This window comes from Bubalus kerabau, chromosome 11 (assembly GCF_029407905.1).
Source record: "Bubalus kerabau isolate K-KA32 ecotype Philippines breed swamp buffalo chromosome 11, PCC_UOA_SB_1v2, whole genome shotgun sequence".
In the NCBI taxonomy this organism is placed as follows: domain Eukaryota; kingdom Metazoa; phylum Chordata; class Mammalia; order Artiodactyla; family Bovidae; genus Bubalus; species Bubalus kerabau.
This window is the reverse complement of record NC_073634.1, coordinates 92,751,267-92,777,749: the sequence shown is the minus strand read 5'-3', so window position 1 is coordinate 92,777,749 and position 26,483 is coordinate 92,751,267. Positions and strand designations below refer to the sequence as shown.

At 44.0% G+C, this 26,483-nt stretch overlaps 1 protein-coding gene across 3 annotated transcripts in view; it reads left to right on the top strand.

Moving 5' to 3' along the window:
* RNF144A (ring finger protein 144A) overlaps positions 1-26,483 on the top strand; it is a 132,341-nt gene that overhangs the window by 15,883 nt on the left and 89,975 nt on the right. For 2 of the 3 annotated variants that reach the window (XM_055541017.1, XM_055541016.1), the window contains exon 2: positions 18,602-18,789. The exons of the other annotated variant lie outside the window; for it this stretch is intronic. The gene's annotated coding sequence lies outside the window, so the exon portion shown is untranslated. The remainder of the gene's footprint in view (positions 1-18,601; positions 18,790-26,483) is intronic. 3 annotated transcript variants of the gene reach the window in all.

Sequence of the window (26,483 nt, the reverse complement as noted above, 5' to 3'; positions counted from 1 at the left end):
GTTTGTAATATATCACTAAGTGAAAACAGTTATGAGACTGAATTGTATGTACACTATGTGTACAGATATGGAAAATATACTGAAGACGGGAGTCCAGGCTCCTCCTATGGACTTTTTCTTTTCCTATTTTTGATTTTTTAAATTGTGGTTCTAATTTAATTTTATAGTGAAATTATTTCAGTTTAAAAGTGGTCTTACTTGTAAATTCTGCCCAATTTACAATGTGCAGACTCTTGCGACCTCATGGACTGTAGCCTGCCAGGCTCCTCTGTCCATGGAATTCTCCAGGCCAGAATACTGGAGTGGGTAGCTGTTGCCTTCTCCAGAGGATCTTCCCGACCCAGAAATTGAATTGGGGTCTCCTGCATTGCAGGCGGATTCTTTACCAGCTGAGCTACCAGGGAAGCCTTAAATTCTGCATACCCTCCCCCAGCAGTTTATTGTTTCATACACAGCAAATATATTTCAGCAAATAACCTTGTATGTCAAGTGGATATTTTGCTGCCGGGGCTTAAAGAGAAGTGAGGGCGAATTAGTAGACACCTGTCCAGTCAGTTAAAGAGATAAAGCAATGTGAACACTGACATTTTCCCTGAAAGGGGACTCTTTGAGGCTTGCTTTTGGCTCACGTGCTTAAATCTGAGCAGTGATGGTCAAAGTCAGGACCGTGACACTGGCCGCGTGAAGTCCAAGCATCTGTGGCTGTTGTCACTGCTGAGCAGAGCAGAGCAGTACCACAAAGACAGTGGCTTGGAATCCTTCTCCAGACTTCACGTCCCATTGGAAACTTCTGGAAAGACCCTTAGCCTTTCTGTAAATGGTCCCAGTTTATTCACGAAAACTGAGACTAGTACTAGGGCTGCTTCTTTTACAGGCTCCTCTGAGGACTGCATACATTGCCAGTGAGAAGCTCTGAAGGAAAACATTCAACATCCATCAGAAGGCAGATGCACAAATAACCCTTCCGAGTTTCGAGAGCAAGGAGGCAGTCAGATGTAAGATGTGAGGCAGTGGTGAGGCACCTGGGAACTCGGACAGACACTGCCTAATGCACTCGTATCCCATCTTCAAAGCTCCTCCTGGTTGAATAAAATATTGCCATTCTGGTCCACAAAAATGGAAAGTATTAGACCCATTAAGCCTGTTATTTTCTCTAGCTTTTCAGCTCTTTCTGTTTAGCACAGCCTAAAGGAAATAGTGCCATATTTCTTCCTTTACAAAAGTTTTCTCTTTTGATTGTTGTTTTGCCTTAATTTTTTGGTGAAAATGCTCCAAAGTACTGCATTGCTCATAGATACAGTAGAGACTATAGCTGTGGACTGAGATTAGTCATTCATGCATTTTTATGTCCAAAGTTCACAACCCTTGTGTTTTATGTATCCATCTTAACCAATACAATTTTAGCCTAACTCAATATTTATCAATTTCATTGATCTTTCAGAGAATCAGCTCTTGATTCTGTTGCTTTTCTGTTTATGATTTCATTGATTTTTGCTCTAGTTTTTACAGTGTCTTCCTCTGCTTGTTTTAGGCCTAAAAAAGCAAGTTTTTGGTTATTAATTTCAGATCTTTCTTCTTTTGGAATGTATGCATTCGATGCTATAAATTTCCCTATAAGCAGTGTATTTGCTCCAGTCTGCTCATCTTGATAAGTTATGTTTTTATTTTCATTCAGTTCAAAATACTTTTAAGTTTCTCTTGAGACTTCTTTGACCAGCGTGTTATTTAGAAGTGTGCTGCTTCATCTCCAGATCGTTGGGAATTTTCCAGCTACTGTCCTGTTACTGACTCCCAGTTTCATTCCATCCTGATGTAAAGCATACTTGGTATGATTTCTGCTGCTTTTGTTAATTTGATAAAATGTTTTATAGTCTTCAATGTTCCATATGAACCAGAAGAATGTGTATTCTGCTGCTGTTGGATGGAAAATTCTGTGTGTCAAATAGATCAAGTTGATTGTTTAGTCCTGTTCAGGTCAGCCATGTACTTAACTGTATTTCTTCTTGTTGAATCTTGTCCATTACTGCTGCTGCTGCTAAGTCGCTTCAGTCGTGTCCGACTCGGTGCGACCCCATGGACTGCAGCCTACCAGGCTCCTCTGTCCATGGGATTTTCCATGGCAAGAGTATTGGAGTGGGGTGCCATTGCCTTCTCTGTGTCCATTACTGAAAGGGGTGGAAATTCTCTAACTATAACAGTGCTTGTGTGCTTTGTCACTCAGTTGAGTCCCATTCTTTGCGACCCCATGGGCTGTAGCCCACCAGACTCTTCTGTCCATGGAATTCTCCAGGCAAGAATACTAGAGTGGTTGCCATACCGTCCTGCAGGGGATCTTTCCAAACCAGGATGGAACCTAGGTCTCCCATATTGCAGGCAGATTCTTTACCATCTCAGCCACTGTTTCTCCTTTCAGGGCTGTTAATTTTTGCTTCTATATGTTGACACTGTGCTGCTCATGCATATGTATTTAGTACTTTTATGTCTTCTTGGAGAATTGACTCCTGTATCTTACACAGTGTCCCTTACCCCGATGGTTTTCCTTGGTCTGAAGTCGGCTTTGTTTGAAATTTACATAGTTGCTCCAGCTTTCTTTTCTTTAGCATTGACATACGGGTCTTTCTCCATTCCTTTATATTTAACCTGAGTCTTTTTATTTAAAATTGGTTTCTTTAAACAACATATCATTGAATCTTACTTTTTTTTATCCACCCTGGAAATCTCTGACTTTTAACTGGTGCAGTTAGACTTTTCACATTTAAAGTGACTGCTGATATAATTCGATTAGTATCCACCATATTTGAAATTGTTTTCTATTCATGACATCTGTTCTTTGATTTTTTTTTTCTCCTCCATTTTTCTGACTTCTCTGGTTTTGAGTATTTTGTATCATTCTATTTTATCTCCTCTGTTAGCATATCAGTTAAACTTTTTTTTAATATCTTTCTGTGGTTGCCATAGAGTTTGTGCTATATATATATATTTTTTTCTTATACTAAACTAACTCCACTTTCAGATAACACTGTTCCACTTGATGCGTATGTAGTAAAGATTCTTAGAGTATTTCTGATTCTTCGCTACCTGCCTTTATGATTTTATTGACTTTTTTTTCATTTATCCATATTCTGAAGTTGCTATTTCTGCTTTAAATAATTTCTTTTAGATCAATTAAGAAAGGGAAAATGGATATTTTCATTCATTCCTTCTCTAACTTTTCCTGTGTTTATGTTGATCTGAGTTTCTGACATATCATTTTCTTTCTCTCTGAAGAACTTTACACTTTTTGTGAGGCAGGACACCTGGTGATAGGTTCCTTCAATTTTCGCTTCTCTAAAGTAATATTGGGTTGGCCAAAAGGTTCGTTCAGGAAGCTGAACGAACCTTTTGGCCAACCCAATATTTATTTTTCTTTCACTTTTGAGGGATATTTTTCTTGGAAGTAGAATTTTAGTGTGGTGATGTTTTTCTTTCAACATTTTAAATATTTCACTCCACTTTTTGCATGTGGAGAGACTTCTCTTTTTCTGAAGAGAAGCCAGATCTAATTTCTTATTCCTGCTTCTCTACAGGTAGAGTGTTTTTTTCTCCTTCATTTCTGCTTTCTTTCATGATTTTAATTCAGTCTTTGATTTCTGCAATTGAATATGATGTGCTTAGGAGCGCATATTTTGCTATTTATCCTGTTTGATGTTCTTTAAGCTTACTGAACCTGTGGTTTGGTGTCTGTAATTGATAATGGAAAATTCTCAGCCATTCTTGCTTCAAATATTTTCCTCCTCTGTTTTCTCTTTTTTCTTTTTCTGACATTCTAATTATGCATATGCCATACTTTTTGAAATTTTCCTACCATTCTTGGATGTTCTGTTTTTTTTTTAATTATTATTATTATTTTTTTCTGTTTGCATTTTAGTTTGGCAACTTTCAATTGACCTCTCTTCAGACTTACTGACTTTTGTCTTGGCTGTACTTACTCTGTTGATGAGCATGACTTAGACATTTTTCATTCTTTAAAATGTTTTTGTTTTCTAGCATTTCCTTTAATTCTTTAAAAAAAATCCATCTTTCTGCTTATATAACTGTGGATGGAAAATATCGCCTGCCAGTAAATGGAGGATGTTATGGACATCAAGCCAGCATCTACAGAAGCTGACCCCAACTGCACACCATGAGGATATTCAGGATGGAGAAAGTAGGACCCTGGCCCAAGATAGCCGAAGTGCTCATCAAAAGAGTGATTTCAACGAGCCCAGGCTCTTGCATTTCATCTTCCCATACATAGAAAAGTGCTAAATTCATTAACATGAGATATTTGTTTGTTTGTTTTAATTAACTGTGATCTGGCTTAAAGCTCAACATTCAGAAAACTAAGATCATGGCATCCAGTCCCATCACTTCATGGCAAATAGATGGGGAAACAGTGGAAACAGTGGCTGACTTTATTTTTGGGGGCTCCAAAAATCACTGCAGATGGTGATCACAGCCATGAAATTAAAAGACACTTACTCCTTGGAAGGAAAGTTATGACCAACCTAGACAGTATATTAAAAAGCAGAGACATTACTTTGTCAACAAAGGTCCGTCTAGTCAAGGCTATGGTTTTTCCAGTAGTCATGTATGGATGTGAGAGTTGGACTATAAAGAAAGCTGAACGCCAAAGAATTGATGCTTTTGAACCATGGTGTTGGAGAAGACTCTTGAGAGTCCCTTGGACTGCAAGGAGATCCAACCAGTCCATCTTAAAGGAAATCAGTCCTGAATGTTCACTGGAAGGACTGATGTTGAAGCTGAAACTCCAATACTTTGGCCACCTGATGCGAAGAGCTGACTCATTTGAAAAGACCCTGATGTGGGAAAGATTGAAGGCAGGAGGAAAAGGGGATGACAGAGGATGAGATGGTTAGATGGCATCACTGACTCAATGGACATGAGTTTGGGTGAACTCCGGGAGTTGGTGATGAACAGGGAGGCCTGGCGTGCTGCGGTTCATGGCGTCGTAGAGTTGGACTTGACTAAGCTACTGAACTGAACTGAATCTGTTACTGAACTGAACTGACCTGTTTTTTTTGTGTGTTTTTTTTTTTTTTTTTTTTTTTTTTTTGCTAAACTTCTATATATCCTGGCTCCTCCCTTACCTCTTCGGAGCAGTCCCTCACAGCTATCTGAAAAACTGTCTTCTGGGCTTAAGTCTTCAGAAAATCTGCCAAATCAAATGTAATTCTCAACTTCTGGGTTGTGCATTTTTGTCACTTGACATATCCCATTGGCTCTTATAGTTTGTCTGCGTTCCCACAAAGAACCCTTAATGTATTAACCACAGCTATTTTAATCCCCTGTGTGATAATTCCAGTATCTATGTCATGTCTGAGTTTGGGCTTGCTCTGTCTCTTCAGATTGCAATTTCTCTCGCCGGCGGTATGCTTTGGGGTTTTTTTGTTGATAGCGGAGAATGATGTGTTTGTTAGTAGGAACTGAGGTAAAAGGCCTGTAGGGTGAGGTTTTGTGTTAATGTCATAGGAGCTGAGCTGTGTTTAATGTGTGTGGTAGCTGTAGGTGCCAGAGGCCTCAGAGTCCTCTCGTGACCTTTTTTGTCTTCCCTGATGCCTTTGGGGTTTCCTGAGAACTCTTCGTTGGAGAGTGTCTGTTTCCCGCAGCTCTCTGAGCTGTGATTCTGTGTCACCAGACACACACACACGGGCGCCTTATTAGCGGGGCTGTTAGCTGAGGGGCAGGGGAACATTGTGTGTGCTGAACATTAAAGCTCAGTCTTTTAAAAAACGGTTCTCTGATTTATTTGGCTGCATCAGGACTTAGTTGAGGCCCGCGGGATCTTTGCTGGTCGCTGCCCTGTGGGGTGCAGACTCTAGTTGTAATGTGAGCCCAATAGTTGAGGTAGGCGGGCTTAGCCAGGGTTTCCCAGGTGGCTCAGTGGTAAAGAATCTACCCGCCAGCGCAGGAGACACAGGAGACGTGGGTTTGATCCCTGGGTCAGGAGGATCCCCTGGAGGAGGAAATGGCAACCCACTCCAGTGTTCTTGCCTGGAAAATTCCATGGACAGTGGAGCCTGGGGGGCTGCAGTCCATGGGGGTCGAAGAGTCTGACACGCCTGAGCGCACACGCACTGTTCGCACTAGGTGCCTTTAGTTGGTCCCTAGCATGTGGGATTTTAGTTCCCCACCCAGGGTTCGAACCCATGTCTCCTGTATTGCAAGGTGGATTCTTAACTAGCCCACTAGAGAGCACCAGGTAAAGTTCCATACCTGACTTCGCAGGCAGGGTACCTGGGCTGAGTTCTTCACAAGAGTCCCTTGGGTATCCTGCTCCTCCTTGGGTGAGCAGGACTGGAGTGGGATCATTATGGCTCCTCAGGTTCATTGAAGCCTGAAGACTGGGCCTTTGTTTATGTAGACAGTCCTGGGCATATCTCAGTTGGTTTTTCTTCCCCTCTCCTAGCCAGAGCCAGGAATGAATTTTCTTGGCTCCTCGCTGTGACAACCTGGTGGACTTCCTGGAGGTCAGACCCACCAAAGTGTGGGGCCCCCTAAGATGGTGGCCCCAGGGAGTTTCCTTTCTCACTCAGGCTAGTGCATCCTCAATCCAGCAGTTCATGAAAATGAACACTTGCGCGATCCTGTCTGTCCTGACCCTGGCGGAGTCTCCTTCCCGTGAGCAAATCTTGGCTCTGACTTGCTGACCTCTCCAGATTTCAGACGGGTCCTTTGCCCTGTACTCTCAGTTTTCTGATGAGTCCACAGAATAGCAGATTGTGGGTTTGTTCAGGCCTTTATGCAAGAATGGGAGTCACAGCTCATTCTGTGTCAGCACTGAGACCTCAGATCTCCACCCTCACAGTTTTCTGCCCACGTGTGTTGTTCTGCCTCACTCTCATTCATTCAATAACAGACTTCCTGAGAGTGTCAGCTGTGGTAGTGTAGAGGACACCAGTGGAGACCTGGGCACTCAGAACTGTGGCATGAGCCTGGGGAATTTTGTGGATCCGGGCCTTGACTTTCTAACCTGTGTGCTTAGTCACTCAGTCGTGTCTGACTCTTTGGGACCCCCTGGACTGTAGCCTGCCAGGCTCCTCTGTCCCGGGAATTCTCCAGGCAAAAATACTGGAGTGGGTTGCCATGCCTGCCTCCAGAGACAGGGATCGAATCCAGGTCTCCCGCATTGCATGCAGATTCTTTACTGTGTGAGCCAGCAGGGAAGCCCATAAGTAAAGAAAATTTCTGTTTCCTTCCAGCTGTAAATCTAACCATCTCTTTCTTCTGAATTACTCATGGTATTTTGCAGGATATTTTGCATAGGGTGGGTGTTCAAACTTTTCTTCATTAGCCTCATAACTTTTTGCCCTTTGAAGCAGGATATAATTATCTGGATAATCTTTTCTTGTCTAATTTCATCCTTCTGTCATTTATGGGACATGCTATCATGGGTTTACAGACATTAGGCATTTATATATTTTTGAAAAATATAATGAATGACTTGAATTTTTCCAGGAAATATTTTATTTAAATTTTGGCTTTTAAATTGAAGTGCACAAGAACCCAGACACAAGAGGTCACATATTGTATATTCCATTTGTCTAAAGTGTCTGGAATAGTAAAACCGTAGGGACAGCTAATTTCTGGTTACCAGGGACCGGGTGGCATGAGAGAGGAGATTAAGTGCTTTAATAGGTTCTGTTTTGGGGTGATGAGGATGTCTTGCAACCTGACTGAGGTTCTGCTTGTGCAGCATTGCGTGCGTGCGTGTTTAGTCCTGTCTGACTCTTTGCGACTTCATGGACTGTAGCCCAAGCTCCTCTGTCCGTGGAATTCTCCAGGGCGGAATACTGGAGTGGGTAGCCATGCCCTCCTCCAGGGGATCTTCCTGACCCAGGGACTGAACCCAAGTCTCCTGCATTGCAGGCAGATTCTTTACCATCTGAGCCACCCCACTGTGATGCATGGAACACACTGAATTGTTAACTTTGAAATGTTTGAATTTATGTTATGTGAATTTCACCTCAGTAAAAGTTACATATAGTACATTAGCCATTCAACAGTGCAAAACCTTTTATCATGCAAAGCGATTCTTCCTTCTGCCCCAGGCCCTTAGTCTTCTGAGCCAGAGGCATCTGCTGTCTGTGCTTACTGGCACTTCGACACCAGCCCCCGACCTCCCTTTTTGCATGGCAGATGCTGCATGCAGCTTTTCTTCTCCTTAATCGGAGCTTTTCCCTATCGGCACATGAAAAATCTACCTTTCTCTTTTTCAGAGCTACATAGTCAAAGGAATTATTTTCTAAGTTCTTAAAAGGTACATGTTTCATGTCACCATTCTAAATAAACTGTTCTTTCCTGTTGTAATGCCTCTACTATAACAAGCCGCTTAATTTGTGCCTAATTCGGTATCCAATTGGGGAAAGCAATCTGTTCTTTGTGAGCAGGTTTAAGCCTAAGGATTAGCTTTATTTTTATGAGTCATTTCTTAGAATCAGGAAGGATGATGGTATCAGCCCAGTGCCTTTTATCACAACAAGAGAATTGAAAAGAAAACTCATTTAATTAATTGATAGTTAATGAGCCCATGAATCTGTTCCATAGCTATAATTTGACAAATATCTCCATTGCTGAAGAATGAGTTTTATTTTCCCGAGAAGATCAATGTGAAGTAAGAAGTAAGTGCAGGACAGCTCTAGAGGGCTGACTGTGGGGCCCTCTGTCTCTCCATGTGCAAGACTATTAGTATACAATGTCCTGAGACAGAGCTCGCTTTATAGACGCGGGACAAGACCTCTATTCATATCACAGTCAAACACATCACACATAGGAAAGCCTCCGCTTGCGGGGCTGCAGAAGCTGAGCTTCGTGGAGCCTCATGGATTTTTGAATTAGGAACTTGCAAGCCCAGCAGCAGCCCAAAGACAATTCTTGATTTGCAAATTGAAAGACTGGGAAAAGGTAGAGGGATTGTTTTTGAATCTCTTGTGTGTACTTGGGTGTGTGGAACTGAAGGTAAGTGGGAGGCTTTCTCTCTGTGAGCTGGGTTCTGCACTGATGTCTAGTTGAGTCTTAAAGCCCATTCATTAGGGAGACAGAGAGACAGGAAGAAGGAAGACCTCCCACTAACTAATCCCTGTGCCCAATTCGGGTAGCCTGTTGCTCTCTAAGGATTTGCTTCAGGGAGCCTGGAATGCAAAGCAGTGGGCCTTTTTGTGGGATTTTAATTCAGAGTTTGCAAAATAAGATCCTTGGAGAGGCCAAAGAATGTATAGCATTCATGTGTAGCATCTCATGGTTAATACGCTACATAAAAAAATAAAAAATCTGTGGTTCTAAAAACTTGAGTTACAAATGCAGAAAGAAAAAAAAATTTACGAATAAAATGAAGGGTAAAATTCCCTATAGTATAAAAGTGATTATTAACAGGTTTTTTTTCTACATTCTTCTAGAAAAATTTTGTGTGTGTAACTTAAACTATGTCTGTGAATCGGATTATTATATACGTTGTTTTGTATTATGCGTTTGTCCTTGTTCTTATTGTTGTAGCCACGAGTTCCGGGAAACAAACTCACCCAGAAGGACAATGCAGATAGTAGAGTGCAGTTTATCACACCAGTGGGCCCAAGGCAGAGTCTCCTCTTAGCCAAGGACCCTGACCAGTTTTTGTGAAAACCTTATATACCCTAAGTGTACATGCCCAAATCCACCTCCCCAAATTCCCTGAAACTAGTCTGAACAACGGAGAAGGCAATGGCAACCCACTCCAGTACTCTTGCCTGGAAAATCCCGTGGGCGGAGGAGCCTGGTAGGCCGCAGTCCATGGGGTCGCTAAGAGCCGGACACGACTGAGCGACTTCACTTTCACTTTTCACTTTCATGCACTGGAGAAGGAAATGGCAACCCACTCCAGTGTTCTTGCTTGGAGAATCCCAGGGATCGGGGAGCCTGGTGGTCTGCCATCTATGGGGTTGCACAGAGTCGGACACGACTGAAGTGACTTAGCAGCAGCAGCAGCAGCAGTCTGAACAAAGGAAAAGCAAGATACAATCAAAGTTAACCTGTAATTCATACGCCTTAAGCCTAGGTAGGTAACAGTGGACAGTTATCAATAGGCCTGTGGTCATACCCCAATAAGCATAATAGAATGTATGATTCTATTCGGTTACACAGATAATTAGGGTATTCTTTTAGGCGGCAGAGACTCTAGGTATGAGCCCTAGGGCTCTTCCTTCTGGGGGCCTGGTTTTCCAGTGGGTTTATCGTTTCCATAGATATGGGGTATTTAGCTCAAAGTCTACAGTCCGGCCCAAGATGGAGTCCTGCTTTAAAGATGGAACCTGTTCTGTCTGTTTCCTCCTTATTATGACTGACATCTCTTCATACCAGTGTCTTCAGATCCAGCTCCTTCTCTTGTGTGAAGGACACCATCCTAATCATTCAGCTTGTTCCTGTTGATGGACATTTAAGTCATTTTGCAGTCTTTATCTCGCAAGGAATGCTGCGAGGCCTCCTGTCGCCTGTGCATTTCCAGAGTGGTGCCTGATCATTCTGACCCTGACATCCAGCACCCTCTTTGATCACTGTCGTCCTTCGTTGCAGCTAGTCCTCGTCCTTCTGCTCCTGGGCTTCAGAAATGCCCCATCCTCCCGGGACCCTCAGCCCCACAGCCCCACTTCCTTTCCAGTGTTCCCTGCCACCCTTGTGTTGTCAGTCCTCTTCTTTCTAAAATGTGGCCCTTTCTCCCACTTTCATAGTCACCTGGTAAAACCCAGCTTTAGCTAGGTCCAGTTTCCTGCTACTGTGCGCTTGCACTTGAGCTGCGGTGTGGGGCTGGGCAGGTGTTCGGTCTGGCCCCCTGCTGCTCTGGTTCTGACCACAGTGCTCCTTTAGCAGGGCGCCCAGTTCTGCAGTATGTGTCTGAGTATGTATTTGTGTATGTATATATGTATGTGTGTGGTGTGGAAAAGGCAATGGCGCCCCACTCCAGTATTCTTGCCTGGAAAATCCCATGGACAGAGGAGCCTGGTAGGCTGCAATCCATGGGGTCGCTAAAAGTCAGACATGGCTGAGCGACTTCACTTTTTACTTTCATGCATTGGAGAAGGAAATGGCAACCCACTCCAGTGTTCTTGCCTGGAGAATCCCAGGGACGGGGGAGCCTGGTTGGCTGCCGTCTATGGGGTCGCACAGAGTTGGACATGACTGAAGCAACTTAGCAGCAGCAGCAGTGTGTGTATGTATGTATCTACACACATCAGATCAGATCAGTCTCTCAGTCGTGTCTGACTCTTTGCGACCTCATGAATTGCAACACACCAGGCCTCCCTGTCCATCACCAACTCCCGGAGTTCACCCAGACTCATGTCCATCGAGTCAGTGATGCCATCCAGCCATCTCATCCTCTGTCGTCCCCTGCTCCTCCTGCCTCCAATCCCTCCCAGCATCAGGGTCTTTTCCAATGAGTCAGTTCTTCGCATGAGGTGGCCAAAGTACTGGAGTTTCAGCTTTAGCATCATTCCTTCCAAAGAAATCCCAGGGCTGATCTCCTTCAGAATGGACTGGTTGGCTCTCCTTGCAGTCCAAGGGACTCTCAAGAGTCTTCTCCAACACCACAGTTCAAAAGCATCAATTCTTCGGCGCTCAGCCTTCTTCACAGTCCAACTCTCACATCCATACATGACCACAGGAAAAACCATAGCCTTGACTAGATGAGCCTTTGTTGGCAAAGGAATGTCTCTGCTTTTGAATATGCTATCTAGGTTGGTCATAACTTTCCTTCCAAAGGAGTAAGCGTCTTTTAATTTCATGGCTGCAGTCACCATCTGCAGTGATTTTGGAGCCCAGAAAAATAAAGTCTGACACTGTTTCCACTGTTTCCCCATCTATTTCCCATGAAGTGGTGGGACTGGATGCCACGATCTTCGTTTTCTGAATGTTGAGCTTTAAGCCAACTTTTGCACTCTCCACTTTCACTTTCATCAAGAGGCTTTTGAGTTCCTCTTCACTTTCTGCCATAAGGGTGGTGTCATCTGCATATCTGAGGTTATTGATATTTCTCCCGGCAATCTTGATTCCAACTTGTGTTTCTCCCAGTCCAGCGTTGCTCATGATGTACTCTGCATATAAGTTAAATAAACAGGGTGACAATATACAGCCTTGACGAACTCCTTTTCCTATTTGGAACCAGTCTGTTGTTCCATGTCCAGTTCTAACTGTTGCTTCCTGACCTGCATACAAATTTCTCAAGAGGCAGATCAGGTGGTCTGGTATTCCCATCTCTTTCAGAATTTTCCACAGTTTATTGTGGTCCACAATCTAATCACACTAGGACCACAGCCTTGTCTAACTCAGTGAAACTAAGCCATGCCCGTGGGGCAACCCAAGACGGGCGGGTCATGGTGGAGAGATTTGACAGAATGTGGTCCACTGGAGAAGGGAATGACAAACCACTTCAGTGTTCTTGCCTTGAGAACCCCATGAACAGTATGAAAAGGCAAAATGATAGGATACTGAAAGAAACTCCCCAGGTCAGTAGGTGCCCAATATGCTACTGGAGTTCAGTGGAGAAATAACTCCAGAAAGAATGAAGGGATGGAGCCAAAGCAAAAACAATACCCAGCTGTGGATGTGACTGGTGATAGAAGCAAGGTCTGATGCTGTAAAGAGCAATATTGCATAGGAACCTGGAATGTCAGGTCCATGAATCAAGGCAAATTGGAAGTGGTCAAACAAGAGATGGCAAGAGTGAATGTCGACATTCTAGGAATCAGCGAACTGAAATGGACTGGATGGGTGAATTTAACTCAGATGACCATTATATCTACTACTGCGGGCAGGAATCCCTCAGAAGAAATGGAGTGGCCATCATGGTCAACAAAAGAGTCCGAAATGCAGTACTTGGATGCAATCTCAAAAATGACAGAATGATCTCTGTTCGTTTCCAAGGCAAACCATTCAATATCACAGTAATCCAAGTCTATGCCCCAACCAGTAGAGCTGAAGAAGCTGAAGTTGAACGGTTCAATTAAGACCTACAAGACCTTTTAGAACTAACACCCAAAAAAGATGTCCTTTTCATTACAGGGGACTGTAATGCAAAAGTAGGAAGTCAAGAAACACCTGGAGTAACAGGCAAATTTGGCCTTGGAATACGGAATGAAGCAGGGCAAAGACTAATAGAGTTTTGCCAAGAAAATGCACTGGTCATAACAAACACCCTCTTCCAACAACACAAGAGAAGACTCTATACATGGACATCACCATATGGTCAACACCGAAATCAGATTGATTATATTCTTTGCAGCCAAAGATGGACAAGCTCTATACAGTCAGCAAAAACAAGACCAGGAGCTGACCGTGGCTCAGACCATGAACTCCTTATTGCCAAATTCAGACTTAAATCTACACACATACATAGATATATATAGTCACTAGGTACTGTCTGACTCTTTGCGACTCCATGGACTGTAGCCCGCCAGGCTCCTCTCTCCATGGGATTTCCCAGGCAAGAATACTGGACTGGGTTGCCATTTCCTTCTCCAGGGCATCTTCCTGACCGAGGGATCAGATCCATGCACATCTCCTGCATTAGCAGGTGGATTCTTTGCCACTGAGCCACCTGGAAAGCCCATATATAAATATTGCACACATATATGTGTGATGTGTTTGTGTGTGTGTGTGTTACAAAGTTCTGAAGGTTTTGAGTTGTCCCTACCACCAGTTTTTTTCTTATATTTTAGTGATTCCAGCTGTCCTTTGGTGAGTTAATTTAACGGAATAATCTTATATAATAACTCACTGAGTGAGGGAAAGTCTGTCAGTCATGTCTGAGTTTTTGCAACCCTGTGGTCTGTCCATGGAATTCTCTAGCAAGAATACGTTCCCTTCTCCAGGAGATCTTCCTGACTCAGTGGTTGAACTGGGATCTCCTGCATTGCAGGCAGATTCTTTACAGTCTGAGTCACCAGGGAAGTCTTTGTAACTCACTGCTAGGACTCATTTATATATTGAAGTACACACAGTTGGGGCTTCCCACGTGGCTCAGTGGGTAAAGAATCTGCCTGTGATGCAGGAGACGTGGGTTCGATTCCCTGAGTCAGGAAGATTCTCTGGAGGAGGGCATGTCAACCCACTCTAGTATTCTTGCCTGGAGAATCCCATGGACAGAGAAGTCTGGAGGGCTACAATCCATGGGGTTGCAAAAAGTCAGACACGACTGAGTGACTGAGCACACATGCATGCATGTATGATACAGTTGGTGAAATAATTTCTTCAATGCATATGTTTGTGCCAGGTTGACTTCCTCAGGTTGAGACCTTCATTGTTTAATGTAGCAGCACGTACACTTAGGGTATATAAGGTTTTCACAAAAACTGGTCAGGGTCCTTGGCTAAGAGGAGACTCTGCCTTGGGCCCGCTGGTGTGATAAACTGCAGTCTACTATCTGCATTGTCCTTCTGAGTGAATTGATTAAATTTATATTGGAATGGCATTGAGATTCCCGAGGAGCGCAGACTGAGGAAACAAGAAGCCTCATCTTAGGCTGTAGTTTGTTGTCTTTGCTTCCAGTGACAAACAGTAGTGCGTTTTATGTTTAATGAGTCTGAAGAGTCATGCGTGGGCATCAGGGTTCCTACTGAGTCTGATCTCCTTGAGATCAGGATATCAACATTTTATCAACATTTTTTTGGTTCATTCCTACCCATCATCTCAGCACAAGGTAGGACTGCTGCAAAACAAGATTAATAGCTGATGAATATTTACTACACATGTTTCTGCTAAAAACTTAGTGCATATATTCCTAGTTCTTCCCTGGCTCAGACAGTAAAAGCGTCTGCCTACAATGTGGGACACCTGGGTTCGGTCCCTGGGTTGGGAAGATACCCCTGGAGAAGGAAATGGCACCCCACTCCAGTACTCTTGCCTGGAAAATCCCATGGGTGGATGGAGGAGCCTGGTAGGCTACAGTCCATGGGGTCGCAAAGAGTTGGACACAACTGAGCGACGTTACTTTCATTTTTCCTTCTGTACATACAGCATAGCATGCAAAAACTCAGAGGGCTTGTGGGAAACTAGCATGGCCACTGACCCATCACAACCTGTGCAGCTTTGTCAGCTGAGCTCTGCGGAGGCCCATGGTTCATACCTGGGTGACAGAGCTGAGGCTGGAGGCGGCCGCCACTGCCATGACCCGTGTGGAAGAGGAGCCACCCCAGGAAACGGGAAACCCCGTGGTGCTCTAAAACTTTAATTCACGCCTGTTTGTGGGGGCCAAGCGATGCCAGCGCAAAGCTGCCCCCTGAGCGGGGCTCTGGAAAGTTGGCAGGGGGAACCCCCCAACCTGCTGGCGGCCTGAAAACACCCAGGCTCCCAGCACAGCCTCTGGGCAGAGAGCCCTGCGTGCAGCCTCTCTTCATAAACCTCCTCCTCGTGCGGCTTGGTTGCCTGTTGTCCCTGTACCAGCTCAGCCCGAGCTGTTCTTTCTTGCTGAAGATTATAATTTTATTTACTGGCTCTTTGTACATGGGAAAATGGCTGAAACTGGTGGTGGAGCAGACTGTTTTGTAGTGCCTTTTGTTTGAAGGGTTCAGATGGATTGCCAAGTAAAGGCAGAGAAAGGAGGCGCAAAACACAGGGCACGTTTTCTGGAGTTGGTACCTTGATGCTTCGGGGTGTAGCAGGAGCTTCCTTCAGGAGAAGGGGCTTGCTCTATGCAGGCACCAGGCCAGGGGCAAGGGTCGCTCAGAACTCTCAGCCTCTATGTCCAAGGCTGTAGACTTCAGGAGCTGGTCGGAGCATTGTGGGAGAACTCACTTGCTCTGGCCTCCCGGGGGGCCAAACTTGTTATCTTAGTAAAAGTGCAGGGAGGGAGGGCTGGCTCCCGAGGAGATGTGGGTCTGTCCATTGGGATGTATCTCAGGTGTGCTGGGGGTTTAGTCACTAAGTCGTGTCCGACTCTTGCGACCCCGTGGAAGTAGCCCACTACTACCCTTTTTAAACAGAAGTTTCCTGGAGATGTAATTCATGTAGTATAAAATTCACCATTTTGAAGTACACAATTCAGGGATTTTCAGGATACTCCCAGAGTTGTACAAATATCACACCTGTTCCAGTGCTAGAAGAGTTTTAGCTCCCTCCCAAACCCCAGTCCAGTAGCCATCCCTGCTTACTCTTGCGTGCCCTAGCCCCCTGGAGACCATCAGTCTGCTTTCTGTCTCTCTGGATTTGCCTTTTCTGGACATTTCGTATATAAATTTTCTTGCATTTTGTAGCTTTTTTGCTTGACTTTTTCTTTTTTTTTTACTTAGCATGATGCATTCATGTGTGTGTTTAGTTGCTAAGTTGTGTCCAACTCTTTGCAACTCTGTGGACTGTAGTCTGCCAGGCTCCTCCATCTGTGGGATTTCCCCGGCAAGAACACTGGAGTGGGTTACCATTTCCTTCTCCAGGAGACCTTCCTGACCCAGAGATCGAACCCAGGTCTCCTGCATTGTAGGCAGATTCTTTACCACTGAGCCACCTGGGATGTGCTCATAGTTCCTCCTTATTGTAGCATTCCAACTCCATGTGTGGACAAACCACATTCCCCAGTGGATGGACATTTGGGTTGTTTCCACTTATTGACTATTTTGAGTGATGCTGCTGCAAACATTCACATACAGGTTTTTGTGCGGACGTTTGTTTTCCATCCTCTTGGGTGCATACCTAGGTGTGAAATTGCTGGGTTATACGTGACTCTGTGTTTCACACTTTGACGAACTGCCAATTTCTCAAAGTAGCTGTACCACTAAGTTCCCAGTAGCAACGTGAGATGTAAGGGTTCAGAATTCACATTTGCACCTACACTTGTTGTCTTCTGTCTTTGATTCTAGTCATCCTAGTGGGTATGACATGATATCTCATTTGATTTGCCTTTCCTAAGCTGAATAATCATGTTGAGCATTTTTTAAATGTGCTTGTTGGCCAATTGGATATCTTTTTTTGGAGAAATGTCTGTTTACATCTTTTGCCCATTATTTATTTGGGTTATTTCGCTTTTTATTGTTGATTTGAATGTGTTCATTATATAATTTGAATACATCTTTATCAGGTATGTATAATGTCTATATCAGATAGATGGATTTGTGTATATTTTCTCCCCTTCTGTGGGCTGATTTTACTTTATTGATGGTTGTCAGTAGTACACAAAATTTTAAAATTTTGATTGAGTTCCAACTTACCTCTTTTTCTTTTGTTGTATGTGCTTTGGAGATATATCTAAGAAACTAGTATGGAAAGATTACAAAGATTTACTGCTATGATTTCTTCCAGGAGTTTTGTAATTTTTGGTTCTTACATTTAGGTCTACAATCCATTTTGAGTTAATTTTTGTGGAAGGTATAAGGTCTGTGTAGAGATTCATTTTTTGAATGTCAGTACTATTTTCTGAAAAGCTATCATTTACTCTCTGGATTGTCATGGCAGTCTTGTCAAAAATCAGTTAAACATAAATATGTGGGTTTATTTCTGAACGTCAGTTCTAAGCCATTTTCCTTTTCTGTGTGTCTTTATCCCACTATTGCACTATCTTGATTATGGTAGCTTTTTTTTTTTTTTTTTGACATCAGTAAATGTGAATTCTCCAACTTTGCTTTTCCTTTTTAAGGTTGTTTTGTCTCTATGTGTCTTGGATTTCTATATGAATTTTAGGAACAACTTGTCTATTTTTGTAAAAAAGAAAGCTGAAATTTTAACAGAGATTGCATTGAACCTGAAGATCAATATGGGAAGTATTGCTCTCTTAACGGTATTGTCTTTCAGTCCTTGAGCACAGGATGTCTATTTACTTAGTTTTTAATTTCTTGTAATGATGTTTTGGTAATTTTCAACATATAAATATTGTATAGCTTATTGAATTTATAAGGGTTTTACTCTTTGATGCTGTTCTGAAGTGGGTCTCCTTTGACAGCATATGTTCTTTATCCATTGTACCCATTTCTGCCATTTGATTGGAGTGTTTAGACTATTTAGTACAGTTACTGATGAGATAGAATTTATATCTGTGGTTTTGCTGTTTTTCCCTATGGATCTGTGTCATTTGCGGTCCTTTATTCCTCTATTTTGCCTTCTTTAGTGTTAGTTTCTAATCTGCCTTTTTAATTCTGTAGTTCATTCTTTATTCATTTTTCAGTTATCTCCTTAGTAGTTACACTGGGGTCTGCAGTTCATGCAGTCTTGCTCTATGTTGCTATTCTATGGACCTAAACCTCTCCCTGTAGGAGTCCAGTTAGGGCAAACCTGTATAGCTGTGATTGGGAAAAGATGGGGTGGAAAGGAAGACCAGGGACACTTTGTCATCTGAAAATTGTCTGTGTTGGCAAATGTATCTGTTAACCTCGTGGTGGAGCTTGGTTACTTACAGCATAAGCCTCAGCTCCTCTTCCAGTGAACTGTAATAATTTCATAGATTAATCTGCCTAGACTTCAGTGGTTATTTCACAGGCTTTCCCTCTTGGGTTGGAGATTGGAAAGGCTGATGCCAGGAGGGTGCTGCGTGGGCATGTTCATGGTTGCTGTCCCCCTCCCCCCCCCACCCAGACCTGCTCACTAAGCTCCTGCACCCTTCTCCTGTCCCCAGGTGGTCAGCATTTGGCGGAGTCTGGTGTTCTCCCCATCCCCCAGGTCTGCAGGGACCCCAGTGCCAGAGACCTCCTCCCCTTCTCCAGGAGGGCGTCCTGCCATGAGAGGGCGAGCCAGCTGAGCCTCTGGGAACCCTGGAATTTGGCCGGAAGACCGTTCCTCTCCTCCCATCAGGACATTTCAGAGGTAACTTTGAATTTGGAAAAGGAAAGCTTGAAAACTTTCATTTATGTCTTTTAGGTGGAATCTCAGGCAGTTGTTGGGAAAGACCCTGAATGAGTTTTTCTAAACCTCTTAAACCACACCATGTAAGCTGTTGCCTAGTTTGCTTCCCCTTAATGAATATTGAGGATGGTCCTTAGCATATTATGTTAAGTGATTGTAGTAATTAATATTTTATGAAGATTTCCACCCAGGTCCTCATTTATTGCTTTTAACAACCTCCTGAGGTTGATATTGCCAGTCTGGTTTTGTAGACTGGGAAACAGGTTTAGAAAATCAAAGTGGTGTCTCTAGGGTTTCCATGATTCATGGATTCACCTAGAAGAGATGGATTGAGCCACTTGCATTGTGTGCCCGGTGCTGCTCCAACGCTTCTGCTTTCTTGGAAGTTCCCGGATGGCGGGATATGAGTGGAATGTGAGGGTGGGGACAGGCACCAAGAGACAGACCGTGTCTGCTCCACCGCGTGAGGGAGTGAATTTTATGTTTCATTCCCAGGCGTAAGTGTCGTGGAGAAAATAAAAAGCTACCAGCTCTAGAGGGGTGGAGTTTTAAATGGAGTGCTCTGGGAGGTCTCGTTAAAAAGCTGACATTTAAACAGGGATTTAAGAACCGTGGGACTTTGCCAACGAAGGTCTGTCCAGTCAAGGCTATGGTTTTTCCAGTAGTCATGTATGGATGTGAGAGTTGGACTATAAAGAAAGCTGAGCACCGAAGAATTGATGCTTTTGAACTGTGGTGTTGGAGAAGACTCTTGAGGGTCCCTTGGACTGCAAGGAGATCCAACCAGTCCATCCTAAAGGAGATCAGTCCTGGGTGTTCATTGGAAGGACTGATGTTGAAGCTGAAACTCCAATACTTTGGCCACCTGATGAGAAGAGCTGACCCATTTGAAAAGGAATAAGGTCAGGAGAAGGGGATGAGAGAGGATGAGATGGTTGGATGGTATCACCTGCTCAATGGGCATGTGTTTGAGTAAACTCCGAGAGTTGGTGATGGACAGGGAGGCTTGGCGTGGTATAGTCCATGGGGTCGCAAAGAGTCGGACATGACTGAGTGACTGAACTGAACTGGGCATTAGCCAGTTAGCATCTGGGACAAGAGAATTGGAGTTAGAAGAAGATGTATGTGTGAAGGCCCAGAGTCCAGGAGCACTGAGAGGCAGTCAGGTGGTGTGGGGTGGTCAGGAGACAGTGGAGAACTGACCATGTTTTAGCATCGTGGACCGTTGGAGGAATTCTAGGTTTGAAAATCAGTGCAGGGTTTAAGCAGAGAAGGGACAGGATCTGTTTTAATTGGCTCATTCCGGCACTGATGTTAGAGGATAGGGGAAGACCAGGAGGCCACTTAGAGGTCATTAGATAAAATCACTGTAGTAATTCAGCAAGAGATAGTTCAGTGGCCTGCTCCATTGGTAGCCATGAAAAGCAGGAAGTGGTCACATTCTGGATATATTTTGAAGAAAGAGCCCTTAAGGTGTCGTGGCAGAACGGATGTAGGGCTTGAGAAGAAGTGAAAGTCCATCATGATAGCAACAATTTTAGCTTAACTGGAGAGTTGCCACCACCTGAGATGGGGAACTCCGCCAGGGCAGTGGCAAGGGTGTGGTGCCAGAAGGGGTTCTATTTTGAACAGATTGCATTTGAGATTGTAAGACCCCCAAATGGAGAGGCTGAGTGACAGGTATATCCAGATCTGGTAGTTGAAGACGGTGGTCTGAGCTGGAGATACAACGGAGATCTTTGGTCTGTGGTTATTAAAGGAATAAGGTCAGATAAGATCCTGGGGATAGAAGAGTTTTCAAGATTGGGTCCTGGGACTTTCCAGCTTTCGGAGCACCAAGAAGCAACCCCCAGGCAGAAAGGGGGAAATCCAGGGGTGAGTCTGCCTGAAAGCCACATGCAGTCATTTCAGAAGGAGGGAATGAGGAGCTGTGCCCAGTGTGTGGACGGGCCAAGTGAGGTGGAGACGGAGAACTGACTCTTGAATGAGTGCCATGCGGGTCATTGGTGACTTCAATAAAAACAGCAAAAAGTCATGTGGGTCTGGTGGCTATGGCAACCAAGGCCAAGGAGAATGGGTTTGGAGGGACAGATGGAGGGAAGAATCTGAGACAGAGATTGTTGACAACAGTTTGGAGGAGGTTTGCTGCCAAGGGGAACAGAATATGGGGTGGTATCTGGTGGGGTTCAATATTGATATTGAAATATCAATAACCTCAGATATGCAGATGACACCACCCTTATGGCAGAAAGTGAAGAGGAACTCCAAAGCCTCTTGATGAAAGTGAAAGTGGAGAGTGCAGAAGTTGGCTTAAAGCTCAACATTCAGAAAATGAAGATCATGGCATCCGGTCCCACCACTTCATGGGAAATAGATGGGCAAACAGTGGAAACAGTGTCAGACTTTATTTTTCTGGGCTCCAAAATCACTGCAGATGGTGACTGCAGCCATGAAATTAAAAGATGCTTACTCCTTGGAAGGAAAGTTATGACCAACCTAGATAGCATATTCAAAAGCAGAGACGTTACTTTGCCAACAAAGGTCTGTCTAGTCAAGGCTATGGTTTTTCCTGTGGTCATGTATGGATGTGAGAGTTGGACTGTGAAGAAGGCTGAGCACCGAAGAATTGATGCTTTTGAACTGTGGTGTTGGAGAAGACTCTTGAGAGTCCCATGGACTGCAAGGAGATCCAACCAGTCCATTCTGAAGGAGATCCGCCCTGGGATTTATTTGGAAGGAATGATGCTAAAGCTGAAACTCCAGTACTTTGGTCACCTCATGTGAAGAGTTGACTCATTGGAAAAGACTCTGATGCTGGGAGGGATTGGGGGCAGGAGGAGCAGGGGACGACAGAGGATGAGATGGCTGGATGGCATCACTGACTCAATGGACGTGAGTCTGAGTGAACTCCGGGAGTTGGTGATGGACAGGGAGGCCTGGCGTGCTGCGATTCATGGGGTTGCAAAGAGTCAGACACGACTGAGTGACTGATCTGAACTGATGTGATCTGGTGGGGTAAGTCAGGCTGAGAGAATTTGTTTTTAGTTAGATGCATTAGCTTTGTTTATACATCCGTGGGGATGGTCTAGTAGAGAGGAAAAAATGTTAATATAGGACAGAGGGTTGCTGGGACTGTGTCTTGAGTAGGTGAGGGAGAGGTGTTTGTGTACAGGTGCGGTTGTTTAGAGAGGAACACAGATAGTTACTGGTGGGGATGGACTACATGACAGACACGTGTGGTGCTCAGAAGAGGCATTTTCTTGTGATTGCTTCTATTTTCTTTGTGAAATTGGAAGTGAAGTCTTCAGGTGAGACTTTCATGGTGCAGGAGGTCTTGTTAGTTTGAGGAAAAAGAGAAAGAGTGAGGAGACCTCCAGGGAGAGGCAGATGCGGCGTGATCCCCTGGTGTGAATCCACCTGGAGCTCATGGCCACAGATGGAAAGACCCCCATCTGTGTGATTGTGTGTTTATCTAGACAGTTCAGCTGGGGACTTGAAAGCATGCACAGCAGCTTCCCTGGTAGCTGAGTTGGTAAAGAATCCACCTGCAATGCAGGAGACCCCGGTTTGATTCCTGGGTCGGGAAGATCCTCTGGAGAAGGGATAGGCTACCTGCTCCAGTCTTCTTGGGCTTCCCTGGTGGCTCAGATGGTAAGGAATCCGCCTGCAATGAGGAAGACCTGGGTTCGATCCCTGGTTTGGGAAGATCCCCTGGAGGAGCTTATGGCAGCTGACTCCAGTCTTCTTGCCTGGAGAATCCCATGGACAGAGAAGCCTGGCAGGCTACAGTCCATGGGGTCGCAAAGAGTCAGACATGACTGAGCAACTAAGCACTTGAAATATCAAGATCTGTGAGTCTGTTTCTCTTTGTAAAAAGGTTCATTTGTATCATTTTAAAATTAGATCCCACATATAAGTGATATCATGTGCTATTTGTCTTTTTGTGACTCACTCCACTTAGTATTATAATTTCAAGGTTCATACACACTACTATAAATAAAATAGATAATGAAAAAGGGCCTACTATATAGCAAAGGGAACTCTACTCAATATTTTCTAATCTATATAGAAAAAGACTCTGAAAAGAATGGAGATATATATATATAAGTGATTCATTTTGCTGTGCACCTTAAACTAATATAACACTGTAAATTAACTATACTCCAATGAAAATTAAAAAAAGAACCCAGAATATTGTTTGGCTGAGCAGAAGGGAAAAATGAAAGGACATCCTGAACAACAGTGTCTGCAGGAGAGAGATGACCCAGGTCACTGGGAGGTTACCATGGTGACTTGAGGAGAGAGCACATGGGTCGTGAGGAGGAGGTCAGGCTGGGTGATGGGTGGCCTGGAGGGGCAGGGGAAGGGCCCGTGCTGTCTGTACCAGGACACTGGAGGGCTTGGCTGGGAAGACAGGAGCAGTGGGTTGTCAGTGTGCCTGGACCTGGGGATATGGGGCACTTTCAGTTCCGTTCAGTAGCTCAATCGTGTCTGACTCTGCTACAGCATGAATTGCAGCATGCCAGGCTTCCCTGTCCATCACCAAGTCTCTGAGTTGTTCAAACTCTTGCCCACTGAATCCGTGATGCCATCCAACCATCTCATCCTCTGTTGTCCCCTTCTCCTCCCTCCCTCAGTCTTTGTCAGCATCAAGGTCTTTTCCAGTGAGTCAGTTCTTTGCATCAGGTGGCCAAAGTATTGGGGCTTCAGCTTCAGCATCAGTCTTTCCAATGAATACTGAGGACGGATTTCCTTTAGGATGGACTGGTTGGATCTCCTTGCAGTCCAAGGGACTCTCAAGAGTCATCTCCCACACCACAGTTAAAAAGCATCAATTCTTTGGCACTTAGCTTTCTTTATGGTCCAACTCTCACATCCATACATGACTACTGGAAAAACCATAGCTTTGACTAGACAGACCTTTGTCAGCAAAGTAATGTCTCTGCTTTTTAATATGCTGTCTAGGTTGGTCATAACTTTTCTTCCAGGGAGCAAGTGTCTTTTAATTTCATGGCTGCAGTCACCATCTATAGTGATTTTGGAGACCAAGAAAATAAAGTCTCTCACTGTATCCATTCTTTCTCCACCTATTTGCCATGAAGTGATGGGACTGCATGTCATGATCTTCGTTTTTTAAATGTTGAGTTTTAAGCCAGCTTTTTCACTCTCCTCTTTCACTTTCATCAAAAGACTCTTTAATTCTGCCATAAGGGTGGTGTCATTTGCATATCTGAGGTTATTGATATTTCTCCCAGCAATCTTGATTCCAGCTTGTACTTTATCTAGCCCAGCATTTCCCATGATGTACTCTATATTAAATGAGCAGGGTGACAATATCCATCCTTGATGTACTTCTTTCCCAATTTGGAACCAGTCCGTTGTCCCATGTCCAGTTCTAACTCTTGCTTCTTGACCTGCATACAGATTTCTCAGCAATACCTGGTATTCCCATCTCTTTAAGATTTTTCCAGTTAGTTGTGATCCACACAGTCAAAGGCTTTAACATAGTCAATAAAGCATAAGTAGATGATTTTCTGGAACTCTCTTGGTTTTTCTATAACCCAACAGATGTTGTCAATTTGATCTCTGGTTCCTCTGCCTTTTCTAAATCCAGCTTGAACATCTGGTAGTTCTTGGTTCATGTATTGCTGAAGCCTGACTGGGAAAATTTTGAGCATTACTTTGCTAGCATGTGAGATGAGTGCAATTGTGAGGTAGTTTGAGCATTCTTTGGCATTGCCTTTCTTTGAGATTGGAATGAAAACTGACCTTTTCCAGTCCTGTAGCCACTGCTGAGTTTTCCAAATTTGCTGGCATATTGAGTGCAGCACTTTCACAGCATCTTCTTTTAGGATTTGAAATAGCTCGGCTGAAATTCCATCACCTCCCCTAGCTTTGTTCATAGTGATGCTTCCTAAGGCCCACTTGATTTCTCATTCCAGGATGTCTGGCTCTAGGTGAGTGATCATACCATTGTGATTATCTGGGTCATGAAGATCTTTTTTGTATAGTTCTTCTGTGAATTCTTGCCACCTGTTCTTAATATCTTCTACTTCTGTTAGGTCCATACCGTTTCTGTCTTTTGTTGTGCCCATCTTTGCATGAAATGTTCCTTTGATATCTAATTTTCTTGAAGAGATCTCAAGAGTCTTTCCCTTTTATTGTTTTCCTCTGTTTCTTTGCATTGATCACTTATAAAAGTTTTCTTATCCCTCCTTGCTATTCTTTGGAACTCTGCATGCAGATAGATACAGCTTTCCTTTTCTCCTTTGCCTTTTGCTTATCTTCTCTTCTCAGCTATTTTTGAGGCCTCCTCAGACAACCATTTTGCCTTTTTGCATTTCTTTTTCATGGGGATGGTTTTGATCACCACCTCCTATACAATATTACATACCTGTGTCCCTAGTTCTTCAGACATTCTGTCTATCAAATCTAATTCCTTGAACCTATTTGTCACTTCTACTGTATAATCATAAGGGCTTTGATTTAGGTCATATCCTGGGCTTCCCTTGTGGCTCAGCTGGTGAAGAATCCACCTGCAATGCAGGAGACCAGGGTTTGATCCCTGGGTTGGGAAAATCCCTTTAAGAAGGGAAAGGCTACCTACTCTACTGTTCTGACCTGGAGAATTCCATGGACTATGTAGTCCATGGGGTCACAGAGAGTCAGACACGACTGAGCGACTTTTCATTCAGACTCATGATTGATCTATTGGTTTTCCCTACTTTCTTCATTTTAAGTCTAAATTTTGCAATAAGGTGTTCATGATCTGAGCCACAGTCAACTCCCGGTCTTGTTTTTGCTGACTGTATAGAACTTCTCCATCTTCGGCTGCAAAGAATATAATCAATCTGAATTTGGCCATTTGGTGATGCCCACGTGTAGAGTCATCTCTTGTGTTGTTGGGGCAGTTTAGGGAAGCTAAATTCCAACATTCCCTCCCCAACAGCCTCAAGTCCTCATCAGCTGGCCTTGCCTTTTCACCACCTGCACTTTATTTTTAAATTTTTTTGGCAAGCAGCATGTTTGTTCCCTGACAAGGGATTGAACCCTCAGTGAGAGTGTGGAGTCCTAACCACTAGGCCAGCCTTGTCACTTGCACTCTCAAAGGGCCTGCTTGAGAATTCCTGTTGAATCCCTGACAGTGTACCATGTACTGACATTACCAGCGTTTCTCCAGTAATCCTGGGAATCTGTTGCTAATTTCTCACTGACACATTTTTTTTTGCTGAGGCCGAGGGAGGTCTCCAGCTGGCTCATCAGCACTGCAAGGAAACAGGAAGTGTGACCTTTCAAGCACGGCCCCCCACTTCTTCACAGGCCTTGGGTACTGAGTGAGTGTGTGTGTGTGTGTGTGTATTTTGACCTCAGCTGCAATGATTTAGGGTTATTGCAGCTTTCTCTGCAGTACCCTGACTGGTTCGGACACAGTCTCCCCGGGTATGAGGGGAATGTGAAAGCACCCTGGGAAAGAAGGCGTTGTGAAGCAGAGTGGACTTGTGTCTTCTCCCTGCATTGACCCACTCCCACCTCCCAGGACGCTGTGTTTGGGAATCGGTCTCCAGCAAATTCCAAGAACTGAAATGGCTTCATAGTCACAAAAAGATTCGTGTGGAAGAAGCCCAAATACCAGAAAATGACATTCCAGCACAAGC